This window comes from Meles meles, chromosome 9, assembly GCF_922984935.1.
Source record: "Meles meles chromosome 9, mMelMel3.1 paternal haplotype, whole genome shotgun sequence".
NCBI lineage: Eukaryota > Metazoa > Chordata > Mammalia > Carnivora > Mustelidae > Meles > Meles meles.
The window spans coordinates 14,544,507-14,557,287 of record NC_060074.1 but is presented as its reverse complement, the minus strand read 5'-3'; the positions used below and the strand labels follow the sequence as shown (position 1 = coordinate 14,557,287).

General features: G+C 38.4%; 1 protein-coding gene across 2 annotated transcripts in view; it reads right to left on the bottom strand.

Annotated features, from left to right (window-relative positions):
- FAM117B (family with sequence similarity 117 member B) overlaps positions 1-12,781 on the bottom strand; it is a 74,771-nt gene that overhangs the window by 35,158 nt on the left and 26,832 nt on the right. The gene's annotated exons all lie outside the window — the stretch shown is intronic.

Here is a 12,781-nt window from a genome sequence, read left to right as displayed (position 1 = left end):
GTCAAACGAAAAATCCGAATTAAGATGAATAGATCATACAGCACATCCATATCCTGGCTGCAATATTACACTACAGTTCTACAAAATGTTATCATTGAGGGAGACAGGGCAAAGTATAAAAAACTTGTATTATTTGTTACAACTGTAATCATCACTACAGAAAAACAGAAAATAAAACAAATGTATATCTAACCATTTTAAAAAGGTTCATCTTGGTTTTAAGACTAAATAGGTGTAACACACAAAATACTTACCATTACACCACCTATACTCAAAATGATACAAGGCAGTTAAGATAAAGTTGCGGGAAAATTCCATTTTAATCAGCTCTAATATGACACATATCTCAGGGAGATTTTGTTACAATAAAACTATATTAACCAGGCTACAGGAGCTATCATTGAAGCCATATGCAAAAGTCTTTTCCATTTCAAGCTACACAGGATATGTATTTAGATGTAAGCAAAAAATAAAAACTAAAAAAATTAGAGGTAATGGGAAGTGAGAGGTGACACAGAAAAAAACCTTTATATCTCCTTTTTTTTTTTAAATGGGGGAAGGAAATGGGCTTAGCTAATTTATACTTTAAACAGAAAGAAAGAAAAACAGGAAGGAAGGAAGGAAGGAAGGAAGGAAAGAAAAAGAGAACGTAAGCAAGCAGGCAAGGAAGAAAAAAGGTTCAAAATGTTAACTACAGAAAGAAAAGACTTTAAAAATATTAAATATATGCATAAGTAGGACTATCTTACAATGCTATCATTCTAGTCCTATATAACAAATACCTTACGCTTCTCAAGCCCATATATGAAAACACTTTAAGACCACCCCACTTTGTATTACATTATGTCTTAATAAGAATCTTGCATAGTTACAAGTATAAAAGTTCAGCTGCTGGTTCCCGGACCCATATAACAAAAGATTCAATTCCACTAACATAATAGTTACAGCAGCTGTGTTGTTGATAATCATAAAGCTGCTTCACAGATATGCCTCAGATACATAATTTGCTTCCAAATGGCACAATTATTTCACTAAAACAATGCCTAATTGTTGCAAATGCTAACCATCTCTGTAGTCCTCCTTTTATAATAAACAGAAAATAGAGTACAGATCCATAAGTTCAAGAAAGCATGTTCTCACATTATGACAAGTAAAAAGCAATCACCATTTTCCTTAAACTAAAAAATTAATCTCTATTGGGACGGTCACAAGAAGATTGTTCTCAGCTGGGGGAGGGGAAAAAAAAGACACATACACTCCGGAAACTGGGATATAGTCATCAAAATGAAATTGCCAGACTGTCTGGTACTTATTTCCCTCCTGTGATGCTGCTTCAGTCACCCACCAGTACACTAATCAAACAGTCCTTACTAAAGGGTCTGATTCCATTTTGAAGATTTTTAATTATCCAAGGGTTGACTTTTCAACTAGGCCTCTTAAGATTATTAAATTTTCCATAATGAAACGGGAGATCAGAAAAATTATACATGGTCATATGTGAATATACTAAACATTTTCTCTTTAGAACTCCCTTCCTGTAACCCATTCATTTGAACATTTACTAAAGGTCTGTGAGCCAGTGCAAAGCCCTAGAAATTAAAAAGACTAAGTTACAGTCTGCTCTAAAGAGCACAGTTTAATTTAGCTTGTCATTATTACATTTCAATCTAAGTTTCCGAAATTGACAGGATTTGGTGCCTAATTATGGCGGAGCTTAAGGGAGGGGAGGGAGCCTCAAGAGTCAAAATGACTCAAAGATTCCCATCCTACCTGAACAAAGGCTGTATTTACAAGGAAGTTCTGAGAAAGCACCTCTGTGACAGCCGACAAGACCCTTCTTGATCAGGCCTCTCCAGCCTCCCTCCACAGCCTGTACCAGCTCAATCCCTACCTGCAGTTCCAACAAGTGCCATGTCCCTGTACGCCTCCTCGCCTTTGTCTCCACTTAGATTTCCCTAGAAATCCCTTTCTTTGGTTTGGCTAATTCATGTTTAACCTTTCAAACTTCAGTTCAGCTGTCTAAACTGCAATTCAAAACTCAGTTCAGGTATTTCTTCTGGAAAATCTTCCTTGAACCTAAGCCCAAGAAACACACCCACTTCTAAGTCAGAAGACCTACTGTATGTTGCCACAGCATGGTTCACAGAAGTAGTCCCTTGAATGCTCCAATAGAGAATGAGATTTTGGAAAGCAGGAATTCTCCTTCCCCTCCACCCCAATGATTAAGACTGTACCTGATAAGATGCAGACAACAGAATGACTTCTAATGTTACTATTCTTCATCAACAAGGGCAAGTGTGCCAAATAAACTACAATACTCTTATATTAATCCAAAGTAAAGCAACAAAATCAAATACTGCCTGGTACTAATTACATGCAAATCTTCAAAAAAAAAAAAAAAAGTGGAACTCATAGAAAAGCCATTGCCGGGTCCTCACATGTAACATGGTGTCAGGGCTGATTAACTGCATGGCACAATTCAACTTTGCTGAGTGCAGAACTGAAAGAGACCTATGTGAGGTGATGGACGCATGAATTAAACAGATTGGAGGAAGCCTTTCACACTGTACAGGTTTATCAAATCATCAGGTATGCGCTTTAAATATCTTACAACTTTGCCAATTTTATGTCAATAAAGCTGGGTGGGGGGAGTAAATCAAAACAAAACAAAGCTTCAAACTTGACTTTGTTTTTTTAACAATCAAGTCTTTAAAGAAGTTAACCACAGCAGATGTGGCACTAAAAACAGCAGTCAGCGCCTTGGGCTCTGGAGCTCAGAACTCCCCAACTGTCTGTGACCAGTTCTACAGGTTCCTGAGTGACTTCAAAACGACAACAATAGAGTGTCCCAAACCACAGCCCCTAGGTATTAAATTAGCACATTCTACAGCCCTTGTTAGATTTAGGTATTTGTAGAATTTAATCAGGTACTGGCTTAAAAGGCTGTATTCAGGGGTGCCTGGGTGGCTCAGTGGGTTGAGCTTCGCCTCGGGTCATGATCTCAGGGTCCTGGGATCGAGTCCCGCGTTGGGCTCTCTGCTCAGCAGGGAGCCTGCTTCCCTCTCTCTCTGCCTGCCTCTCTGCCTGCCTGTGATCTCTCTCTCTCGCTGTCAAATAAATAAATAAAAATCTTTAAAAAAAAAAAAAAAGGCTGTATTCATATTTGCTCAGAAAGGGAGGGTGGAATCTCTCCTTTTTCAAGTATAAAAATGATAAATATGCCTCATACAGAAACCTAACAGTACAAATAAAAGTAATCCCAAAAGGCCACCACTCAGAGATAACCATTTTAATGAGTATTTCTTGCAGAAATTTGTCTATCACTCACACACACAATTTTATGTAAATGAGGCCCCATTAGGTGTGATATTACTTACTGCTGAGAAATAAAATGGGCTTGTTGAGGACCTATTTCCATTGCAATAAATATAAATCTACAATACGTTACCATTTTTAATAGCTGTATATGGTCCTACGGAATAGATATACCTTGACTTAATCCCATAAATGATGGACATTTCCAGAGGCAAATATGTATTTTTTACATTTAATTATTTTGGTGAAAAAAATTTCTAGACATCAAATTGTATATCCGAGGACATACATAGATTAAAATGTTAAGTACTGCCACACTGCTTTCCACCAGAAAGTATTTTGCCCTAAGAATACTTATTTACCCATATTCTGCAGTGTACTTCATCAATTTCTGCCAAAGATGAAAAATACCATTTTATTTGTATTTCAATTATTATCGAGTAATAAAATATTCATATTTTACTGGGAATTTATATTTTTATACATTATCAGTATTTTAAAAATATTACTCCTGATCTCTCTTTTCTTAATTTTATAGAGATCTTTTCTTCTGTGGAAGAAATATTTAAATTAAAGGAGTTGTTTCAGTTTCATTTTAGCTTCCTTTTCTCATTAATTTCAAGTAAAATGTAGTCAATTTTTATTAAATATGCATAGTCTGATTAAATTCCTATAAAGTAGGGGCGCCTGGGTGGCTCCGTGGGTTAAAGCCTCTGCCTTCGGCTCAGGTCATGATTCCAGCGTCCTGGGATGGAGCCCCCGCATCGGGCTCTCTGCTCAGCGGGGAGCCTGCTTCCTCCTTCCTCTCTGCCTACTTATAATCTCTCTCTGTCAAATAAGTAAATAAAATCTTTAAAAAAAAAAAGAAATAAATTCCTATAAAGTATATGCCTTTTCTTCCACTGTCTAAACTACCTCCTACACACACACACACACGCACAACCACACTCCCCATCCCTCAAAATGTCTATGGAAAGAAATACGAGCATATCTAATTTTATTGTGCTTCACTTTAACGCACCTGACAGATACTGCATTTTCTACAAATTGAGGGTTTGTGGCAACCCTGAATTGAATAAAGACTTATCTGTACCATTTTTTTGAACAGCATTTGCTCACTTCATGTCTTTGTGTCACATTTTGATAATTCTTGCAGTATTTCAAATTTTTTCATCATTATATTTGTTACGGTATCTGTGATCAGTGATCCTTGATATTATAACTGTAATCACTTTGGGGTACCACAAACCACACCTATATAAGATGGTAAACTTAGTCGATAAATGCTGTGTGTTCTGATCACTAACCAGCAGGTCCCCCCCTTTCTCTGCCTCTCCTTGAGCCTCCCTATTCCCTGGGACACAACAATATTGAACTTAGACCAATTAATAACCCTACAATGTGATCAAGTGAAAAAAAAAAATCACACATCCCTCACTTTCAATCAAAAGCTAGAAATGACTAAGCTTAGTGAAGAAGGTGTGTCCAAAGCCAAGAAAGGCCAAAAGCCAGCCCTCTTGTACTAAACAGTTATCCAAGTTGTGAATGCAAAGGAAAAGTTCTTGAAGAAAATTAAAAGTTTACTCCAGGGGTCCCTGGGTGGTTCAGTTGGTCAAACATCTTCCTTTGGCTGGGGTCTTGATCCCAGGATCCTGACTGAGCCCAGCTAGAAGGGAGCCTGTTTCTCCCTCTCCCTCTGCTGGTGCACTTTTTTGCACACGCACTTCTCTCTCTCTCCCCCATCGTTATCTCTTTCTCTGTGTCAAATAAATAAAATACTAAAAAAAGAAAATTTCACTCCAGTGAACATATGAATGGGAAGAAAGCCAAACAGCCTTATTACTGATATGGACAAAGTTTTAGTAGTCTGGATAGAAGATCGAACCAGGCACAACATTCCCTTAAGTCAAAGCCTAATCCAGAGCAAGGCCCTAACTCTCTTCAATTCTATGAAGACTGAGAGAGGTGAGGAAGCTGCAGAAGAAAAGCTGGAAACTAGCAGAGGTTGGTTCATGAGGTTTAAGAAAATAAGCCACTTGGGGCCCCTGGCTGGCTCAGTCAATAGAGCATGTGACTCTTGAACTCTGGGTTGTGAGTTTGAGCTCCATGCTGGGCACGGAGCCTGCTTTAAAAAAATAAAAATAATGTTTAGAAAAAAAGAAAAAACCATCTCTATAACATAACAGTACAAGATGAAGCAGCAAGTACTGATGTAGAAGCTATACCAAGTTATCCAGAAGACCCAGCTAAAATAATTAAAAGAGGATTGCCATACCAAACAACAGATTCTTCATGTAGATGAAACGGCCTTATATAGGAAAAAAATGTCATCTAGGATTTTCATGGCCAGAGAGAAGTCAATGCCTGGCTTCAAGTCTTCAAATGAGAGACTAACTGTTCTGTTCGGGATTAATACAGCTGGTAACCAGGGTAAAGCCAATGCTCATTGAGAATTCTGAAAATTCTTGGGCCCTTAAGAATTATGCTAAATCTACTCTGCCTGTGCTTTATGAATGGAAGAACAGAACCTGGATGACAGCACATCTGTTTACAACATGGTTTCCTGAGTATTTTAAGCCCACTGTTGAGAGCTACTGATCGGGAAAAAAAGATTCCTTTCCAAATAGTACTGCTCACTGATAATGCACCTGGTAACCCAGGAGTTCTGATGGAGGTCTACATACAGCCGGATCAATGTTTTCATGCATGCTAACACAAGATCCATTCCACAGCCCATGGATCAAGGAGTCATTCTGACTTGTCTTATTTAAGACATACATTTCATGGGCGCCTGGGTGGCTCAGTGGTTTAAGCCTCTGCCTTCAGCTCAGTTCATGATCTCAGGGTCCTGGGATCGGGCCCACATCGGACTCTCTGCTTGCCGGGGAGCCTGCTTTCCTCTCTCTCTCTCTCTGCTTGCCTACTTGTGATCTCTCTCTCTAATAAATAAAAATCTCAAAAAAAATACATTTCATAAGATTGTAGCTGCTTAGATGGTGATTCCTTGGATGGATGTGGGCAAAGTAAAATTAAAAACCTCTGGTAAGGATTCACCATTCTAGATACCATTAAGAACATTTGTGATTTGGGGGCAGAGGTCCAAATATCAACATGAAGGGGCGTTTGGAAGACATGGATCCCAACCTTATGGATGACTGAGGGATTCAAGACTTGAGTGGCAGAGGTAACTACAGATATGGTAGAAACAGCAAAACTTACAATTAGAAGTGGAGTCTGAAGATTGGTGCTACAGTTTTATGATAAAACTCAAACAGATGAGTTGATTCTTACAGATCAGCAAAGAAAGTAATTTCTTGAAATCTACTTCTGTGAAGATATTATGTATGAAGACTGTTGAAATGATGACATAAGATTTAGAATATTACATTAACTTGGTAAAGCAGCAGCAGGGTTTAACCTGAATTTTGGAAAAAAGTTCTATTCTGGGTAAAATTGCTATCAAAAAGCATCACATGCTATAGAGAAATCATATGAAAGGAAAAGTCAATCAATGTGGCAAATTTCACCGTTGCCTTAAAGAAATTTCCATCACCACCCCAACTTTCAGCAACCACCAATCTGATCAGTCAGCAGCTATTAACATCACAGCAAAACCCTCCACCAGCAAAAGATGACTAGCTGAAAGCTCATGTGATGAAGGGGCACCTGGGTGGCTCGGTGGGTTAAAGCCTCTGCCTTTGACTCAGGTCATGATCTCAGGGTCCTGGGATGGAGCCCCGCATCAGGCTCCCTGCTCAGCCTCTCTCTGCCTCTCTGCCTGAAAGCTCATGTGATGGTTAGCATTATTCAATTAAGGCATATACCTTGTTTTTGTTTTTGACATAATGCTATTGCACACTTAACAGGCTACAGTGTAGTATAAACGTTAATTTTTATATGCACTGGGAAATTTAAAAACTAATTTGACTCATTTTATTGCAACATTCACTTTATAGTGGCAGTCTGGAGCCAAACCTGCAATATCTCCGAGGTATACCTATATTCTGGATACAAGTCCTTTGTCAAATACACGTAGGTGAAGATTTTTGCCTAGTCTGAGGTGTGCCTTTTTATTTTCTTAATGATGTTTTTTGAAGCAATTTTCAATATTGTCTACTTGCATTTCAATATAAATTTCAGGTCTTTGTAGTTTCATATATTTTTAAATGTAACAGTAAAAAATCATATGTTATATAGTTAACATAAATTTTAAGATGAGAATAGGAGTCATGGTGAGCACTCTGTATAGAATTCTTGAATTACTATGTTGTAGACCTGAAACTAACATAACATGGTATGTCAAATTCAAGTTCAAGTTAAAAAAAAAAAGTCCTTACATTATGTTGTCATGTATTACTTCTAAGAATAAATTTGTCATGTTTTATCCCTCTGTACACAAAATGTCATTTTCCTCTAGCTGCTTTAAACTTTTTCTCTAACACCAGTTTTCAGCCATTTGATGGAGATGTGCCTCAGTATGGTCTTTGTGTTTATTCTGCTTGGGATATTGAACCCCCCTGGATCAGCAGATTTATAATCTCTATAAAGCTGGGAAATTTTCAGTCACTATTTCTTTAAACTATTTCCCCTCTCCCTGTTACTTCTGGAGTAAAATTATACCCATAATATACCACAGATCAGAAAAATTCTGTTCATTCAATTATATCTTTCTTTTCTGTTTAATTTTTGTATAGTTTCTACTGTTGTCTTCAGGTTCACTAATCTTTCCTTTATCAGATAAAAAACTGCTGTTAATCCCAATCAGTGATTTTTTTCATTTCACTTAATATTTCTCATCTGTACAAATTCTATTCATTCTTTTTTTTTTTTAATTTACTTTTTCTTCCCATTACACTGTTTTCCTTTAAATCTCTGAGCATATTTATAAGGCCCACTTTAAAGTTTTTGCTAATTCTATTGTCTTTGCTATCTTAGTCTTTAAGTCTTCTCTGGAAGTTCATGTTTTCCTGATTCTAGTAAATTTTTTTACTGGATGTTATACACAGCGATATACTTTTAAGTGTCTGGATTTTGTTATCTTTCTTTAAAGGTTGTTAGGCTTTGTCAATTACTGAAAGTCAATTAAGTAACCTGTGGATCGGCTTCAACTCTGAAGTTTGTTTTTAAGTTTTAGAACAGACTGAGGGTAGATTTTATTCTCATCTAGGTTAGCCTTACTACTAAGGCATGGTCCTTTTGGGATCTCTACTGAACATCCTGGGTGATAAAAGGCAGTGGGGGGAGGGGTGGCGGGGGGAAGGTCTCCCCATTCTATCTGCTAAGTGCATGAGCAATTCCTCAGCTCTGGGAATTATTCAACTTACAGCTCCCCAGTCAGTCCTTGTCCAGGCTTATGGAGTTTTACTGTACATACACACATTCTACACACTCCTTTAACACCAGCTAAAGGAAGCCCTTATGCAGATCTCTAGAACTCTTTTTTTTTTTTAAAGATACTATTTTTTAAAGATTCCAGTTTATTTGACAGAGGTCACAAGTAGGTGTAGAGGCAGGCAGAGAGAGAAGGGGAAGCAGGCTCCCTGCTGAGCAGACAGCCCAATGCGGGGCTCAATCCCAGGACCCTGAGATCATGACCTGAGCTGAAGGCAGAAGCTTTAACCCACTGAGCCACCCAGGTGCCCCGAGATCTCTAGAACTCTTTTGCTACATGGCTCCTTTTTCTCTGAAGTTGTGTCTAGCAATTTTCAGCCACTTCAAACTCTCTGAACTACAATCTCTATCTCATCAATTCAACCAGACATAATGGACTGACAAGACTTCCCCTGCCTGCACTATGCTTTGAAATGTGTCTTCTAGCAGAAACCCAGGGAAATTAATAGCACTCATCTTACTTGTTCCCCTTTTCTCACGAATCACATTCCCACGCTGCTTGTTGTCCAATATCTAAAAACAGCTGTATGATGTCTTTTGTCCAATTTTCTCACTGTTTACCATAGGAAGTTAAGTTCAGAGATGATTTCTCCTCAGGGCCAGAAGCAGAAATCTCTTCATGTGCAAATAATCATATCAAGTTATTCCTGAGCTATTATCCAGAACTATAAACAAATCTTTTGCTTAGTGAGTTATTTTATTCACAGAATAGTTTTGATGCACATGGAACTATATAAATAATGATAAAGATGAAAATAAAAATAATGAGCAAAAAATACCCAAATACTGCTAACATTGATTGAGCAATTAATACATATCAGACATTGTGCTAATTGCTTTCCATGCATTACCTCATTTTAACACTCTGAGGCAGAGATTACTCAGTTCATTAATTCAATAAATCTTTATTAAACACCTATTACTAGACTCTTCTAGGTACTGGTGACATAGTGGTGAGTGTTAAAGTCAAAATGCATAATCTTTAGGAGTTTATCATCATTAATCCCATTCTCCAGATGAGGAAACAGAGGTTTAGAAAAATTAAATAACCTGTCACCGTTACAAAGTAAGAGACAGAGCCAAGGTTTGAGTGTAAATCTCTTTAAAACTGGACTCTGAGCAAGATCTAAATGACTATTTCTTTTTAAGATTTTATTTATTTATTTCACAGACAGAGATCACAAGTAAGCAGAGAGGCAGGCAGAGAGAGGGGGAAGGCAGGCTCCCCGCAGAGCAGAGAGCCGGATGTGGGGCTCGATCCCAGGACCCTGGGATCATGACCTGAGCTGAAGGCAGAGGCTTTAACCCTCTGAGCCACCCAGGCGCCCTCTAAATGACTATATTAAAAGGTCTGTCACAGGGCTCACAACCTACTTAAGAAATACAGGTAGTTAAGGACATACAACATAGTATGACAAATATTAGAAGAGTGGTTATGTCCACAGTGTTAAGAGGAAGACTCACAGAGACCTCACATTTTACTAAAAGCAGCAAGAAGAAATCTCTCCCACATTTTTGCTTAAAAATCCTTCAACATGGGCGCCTGGGTGGCTCAGTGGGTTAAAGCCTCTGCCTTCAGCTCGGGTCATGATCCCAGGGTCCTGGGATCGAGCCCCGCATGGGGCTCTCTGCTCAGCAGGGAGCCTGCTTCCCTTCCTCTCTCTCTGTCTGCCTCTCTGCCTACCTGTGATCTCTGTCTGTCAAATAAATAAATAAAATCTTAAAAAAAAAAAATCCTTCAACATTTTGCTTAGAAATCTCCACAGATCCATAGATCACCCAGTTCATCAGGCATTATTTCCTACTCTCCATCCTACTGAAGGCAAAAATGTTGCTAAGATTTCTGCCTCAGCAGAACAAGAAACCCTCTTCCTTCAGTTTTCAACAATACATTTCTCATTTCCTTTTGAGCCCTCACTTGGACATTCCTCAAAGCCCAAATTTATAGTCTGCTCAAAGAAACTTCTCTATCATGATCAACAAAAGTTTTACAACCTGCATTCACTGCCTGGTTCCAAAGTCATGCCAATAGAAAAGGACTTGACAAAAGAAAAAAAAAAAAAGGGTGAAATATAGCTTTAAGAACTACATGTACTTTATAATGGCTGAAACAAAAGAATGATGCAATATCACCATGAATTGGCTAGAGAAGGTCTTGCCTTGCTCACTTGGATTATTGCAATAGCCACCTGACCTTGGATTTCTTTTTTTTTTTTTTAAGAGAGAGAGCACCCGCACATGCACACAGGGGTCGGGGAGGGGAAGGGTCACAAAGGGAGAGGGAGAGAAAGAATCTTTTTTTTTTAAGATTTTATTTATTTATTTGTGTGAGAGAGAGAGAGCACAGGCAGAGGGAACAGGAGGCAGAGAGAGAGGCAGGCTCCTTGCTGAGCAAGGAACCCGATGTAGGACTCAATCCCAGGACCCTGGGATCATGACCTGAGCCAAAGGTAGATGCTTAACTGGCATCCCAGAGAGAGAGAAAGAATCTTAAACAGGCTCCACACCTAGTGCAGGGCCCGACCCAGGGCCTGGGCTCACAACCCTGAGACCATGACCTACCTGAGCCAAAATCAAGAGTTGGAAGCTTAACCAACTGAGCCACCCAGGCACCCCGATTTTGGATTTCATAAGGGAAATGACATAATCAGATTTGTATTTTAGAAGAAATTTTTAGGAAGCAGTATAGATGGAGAATAAACTAAGTCAGGAAAATATATCAAGTGGCTATTAAAATAATCCAAGTGAGCAAGGCAAGTAGAATCAAGACATGAAATATTCCTGAGCAATTCAAGAGACCATAGTACTGAGTCCTCTTAGGGGTGTCTATGTGCACTACATTCATGATGAAAGGAGTGGAAGAGAAGCGCAGCGGATCAGAAAAAACACGTAATTTGAAACTATCCAGACCTTGTCCAAATCCAACTCCATCAGCTATCCTGTCCCCTGGTTAAGTTACTTAGCTGCTGGGAGCCTCTCTTAATGGATCTGTAAAAAACAAGGTTGTTGTGAGGACTAAAGGACAAAGCTTATGCACAGTGAACAGCATCTACCATTATTATGACTTCCAAAAGTTTCAGGTTTGGGCAACCAGAATAGAATTAGTTCAATTTCACCCCCACTAAGTTTCATATAGGTATAGAATGTTTTACACATTAATGGGTCTACAGAGTGTGCCTGGAGTTCTATGCCAGACGGACAAATTTGGAAGTAATCTGTGTAAAAAGCTATTGGGAAACAAACAGCTGATGACGCATAAGAGAAACAAGGACTAACTGAAACCCTTGAAACAGGAATATTCCAGGGACCTGCAAAAAAAGAGAAGTTTGAAAAAGACACTGCTCTGGATCGCTGTGAGGATTAAGAAGAAAAAAATACATAAAATTCCTAGCATGTAGAGGATACTGCATTCCCTTCAAAAGTCAAAAGCCATTTCAATAAAGCCAACAGGCAGAAGTCACACTGGATAGTCTGAGGCATGAATAGAAAGCAAAAAGTTAGACATGATCCTTTAATAATAGTTTCTTAAGAAGGGAAAGAAATAAAGTAAAAACTTAAGAAGGAATGATTGGCCTTTAATTCACCACTCTTAAAGCTGGCTAGCAACTTTTTTTTATACCAAAATCAAGTCCAAAACAAGCAGTAAGAGGAAATGCTTTGTGGTGAAACAAGGACTTAGCCCTATCGCATATATGACACCAGCCAACTGTAAACAAATTTTATGCTACTTCAGTTCATAAATATGCCATGGCTCTTTTCTGGGCTCCCACTGTAGTCTTTCACTTTTCTTGCAAACAAACAAAAAAACCCCAGCCCAAACTAAAATAAACAAATCCATCTGCAACTAATAAACACTTGCTAACAGCAGTCTTCAAAGAGTGACAATAAAAGAACAAAATACAAAAAGTAAAAAGAACTTGTTTCCTATTTCAAAAGGTACTTTAGAATTTTAGTATCAATCAGTAAACACATGTTGTACTTATTAACATCCATACCATTAGTTTTCTCTCTCCTTTGCATGAGACATAAATTTAGAACTGCCTACCATGTATGTTTAGAGCAATACACAAGCAAT